Here is a 3594-nt window from a genome sequence, read left to right as displayed (position 1 = left end):
GAGAGAGAGAGAGAGAGAGAGGAAGGAAGGGAGGGAGGGAAAGAGGGAGGGAGAAAGAAAGGAAGGAAGAAAGAAAGAAAGAAAGAAAGATCCTTTGCGTTCCTAGAATTCCATGCCCAGTCCTCTTTTCTGCCTTCTCTTCCTTCCTTCTTCCTGATACCTTCAGCCCAATGACTTTGAAGATCTAGCTTTGTTAAGATAGTTGCTCACAGCCTGTCTGCCTGCCTAGGCTCTCCACATGAATCAATGGACTTAACCTTCGCAAATGCAAAGTCCTGATTTCCACTCCAAACAGCTTTCCTTTGCCAGTTTTACCTGTCTCAGTGGATACTCCACCTGTCTACTGTCAGGCCACAGTCATCACTACCCTGTCCTGTTTGATCCCTTTCTCTCTCTGTCTCTCTCTCTTTGTCTCTCTGTCTCTCTCAATATCTTTCTGTCTCTATTATCTTTTTCTCTCTATATATATCTGTCTTTGTTTCTCTCTATCTCTCTATCTTTTCTCTCTGTCTCTCTCTCTTTGTCTCTCTGTCTCTCTCAATATCTTTCTGTCTCTATTATCTTTTTCTCTATATATATATCTGTCTTTGTTTCTCTCTATCTCTCTATCTTTTCTCTCTGTCTCTCTCTATCACTCTGTCTCTGTCTCCCTCTGTTTCTCCATTTCTCCCTCCCTCTTTTGTTTGGGCATGTGAGGACCAACCTCTTGGCTCCTCAGAAGCTATCCACCCACCCTGGTTTTTTTAGACAGGGTCACTCACTGCCCTGAGTTTACTGAGTAGGCAAAGCTGCCTGCTGGCTACTGAGCCCAGGGATTACAAACACCTGGCACCACATTTGGCTTTTTTTAATATGAGTTCTGGGATTAAACTCAGGACTTCATGCTTGCATATTAAGCACTTGCATGATGGAGCCATCTCTCCAGCCCTCTTCCTTTCTCTTTTATCTTTGTGTGTGTATGTATAGTGTGTGTATCTACACACATGTATTTATGATGTATGTTTGTGTAGTATGTGCATACAAAGGTATGGATGATGGATGTATGATGGATGTTTGTATAGTGTGTGCATGCAAGTGTATATATGTGTGTGTTTATATATATATAATGTGTATTATGAACTGTGTATATGACATGTATGTGCCTATGCATATATGATATATGTGCATGCATGTGTGTCTATGACATGTGTGTATGCATGCATATCTATGACATGTGCATGTATATGTGGGTTCACATGCCTGCATATGGAGATCAGAGGAGACCTTGTTAGAAGAAGGATATCTTTGTTGTTTGTTAGTACACTTAGTATGGACAGACGAGCTTCCAGAGAGAGGCATTGCCATAGCAACCCTGGATGACATAGGTGCAGTATCCCTGGCTTTGTGTAGGTTCTGGGGATTCCCACTTAGGTGCAGGGTTGTTCAGCAAACCCTGTACCCCCTGGGCCACCTCCCCAGACCCTCTTCTTTCTCTTACAATCCACATCCTGCAGATTCTGCCTTCGAATCTGGCAAGAATTTAACCAGCTATGGTGGCATATGCCTTTACGCCAGAAGTCCAGGGATAGAGGCAGGAGGATCTCTTGAGTCTGGCCAGCCTGGTCTATAAAGTGAATTCCAAGGCAGCAAAGGCTACATGTAGAAATCCTGTCTCAAAAACAAAGCAAAGCAAAACAAAACAACAATAACAAAAACATATCTGATGCTTTGCTGTTTCTCACAGCTTGACTATAACAATCAGGTCTGGCTACTGTTCCTTGTTTCTTTTTTCCCTAATTTTATTTCTTTATTATTTGTTGTGTATGTTTATGGTTGGACATGTGCCACAGCCTACATGTGGAGGCCAGGGGAGAATTTTCAAGGGTCAGTTCTGTCTGTCTATTATGTAGGTCCTAGGTATCAAATTCAGATTGTTACGCTTGGCCTCAGACACCTGGGCCTGCTGAGCCATCTCACTGGCCCACTACCGTTTTGTTGTCATTGGGATTTTACAACCTTCCTGGATGGTCCTCTATGATCATCTATCAGGCAGGGTAATTCTGATAAAAGTTAGGCCAGCAAATGTGACTCAGTATCTCAAACTAAGTCCTGGTTGTAGTGAGCCCGTGAGATGGCTCCGCAGATCAAAGCATTTGTCATGAAGCCTGACTACATGAGTTCGATCCTGGAGTCCACACAGTGAAAGGAAAGAACTGACTCCGGCAAGTTATATTCTGACCTTCACATGAAGGCTGGGGCATTCGGATATACATATACTTTTATGCATGAAATGAACAGATAGATAAATAAATGTAATGATAAATGAATACATTAAGTGATAAACAAATGAGTCCCATCAAAATAGCCAGTGGAGGGGCTAGAGAGATGGCTCAGCTGTTGAGAGCACCGGCTGTTCTTCCAGAGGACCTGGGTTCAATTCCCAGCAACCACATGGCAACTGACAACTGTCTGTAACTCCAGTTCCAGGGAATCTGACACACTCACCCAAATGCACATAAAATATAAAAATAAAATAAAATAAAATAAATTGTTAAATATTTAAAATGTACAGATATTTGTGGGTCTTTATATTTTCTTATCATATGATGTAATATTAATTAAGAGAATATAAATGGTTAACATATTTATGCTTGAAATACTAAAAAAAGTTCCTCAAGAGACATTGCTATCTATTCTAAACTTCTAATGCACTTGTTTGGCAGATAGTCATATCATGCTAGACATAATTATGACCTGCTTAAATATATGATGCATTTTGATCTATGTGAGATAGTCATATCTCATTAGGCATAATTATGACCTTGTTATTGTTTCATTTGGAAATTAAGCACAACATAAGGAGATATAATTGTGTGTCAAGTTGGCAAGAGGTAGACTTATGATGGCTACTCTTGATTGTCAACTTGACTCCATCTGGAGCTGCCTAAAATCTAAATGGCTGGATATACCTGTGAGGGGTTTTTGCTTAATCATTTGAAGTGGAAAGATCCACTTCTAATCCAGGTCTTTGGGGTAGGAAGACATACCTCTAATCTGGACCACAGCTTGCTGGAAGCCTACATAAAGGACTTGGAAGAAGGATGCTTGCTCTCTTGCTTGCTTGCTCTCCTCCTGCTAACAAGCCCTTGTCTTCACTGGCATTGCAGGCTACTTCTTTGTGTTGCCAGCATATACCAGTTGAGACATCCAGCCTTGTGAACTGAACAACTACTGGTTCTTGGACCTTCCATTCATAGACAGTCATTGTTGGATTAGCAGGACCACAGCCTTCAAGTTATTGTAATAAATCTCCCATATATATATGCATATACGTGTGTGTATATATGTGTGTATGTATATAGATATGTGTATACACACACACATGCATACACACATGCATACACACATACACATACATGTTCATTCTGTGAGTTCTGCTACTCTAGAGAATCCTGACTAACACTGGCCATACATTCAATGTGACCAGCTCTCCCAAGCATCTACTGCCATGCTTTCCCTGCAATTATGGATTGTATCCCCCTCAAACTGTGAGTAAAAAATCAGCTCCTCCTTCCTTTCTTTCTTTCTTTCTTTCTTTCTTTCTTTCTTTCTTTT

The sequence above is a fragment of the Mus caroli genome, chromosome 17, assembly GCF_900094665.2.
Source record: "Mus caroli chromosome 17, CAROLI_EIJ_v1.1, whole genome shotgun sequence".
Taxonomy (NCBI): domain Eukaryota; kingdom Metazoa; phylum Chordata; class Mammalia; order Rodentia; family Muridae; genus Mus; species Mus caroli.
Note: the sequence above shows the minus strand (reverse complement) of the source record.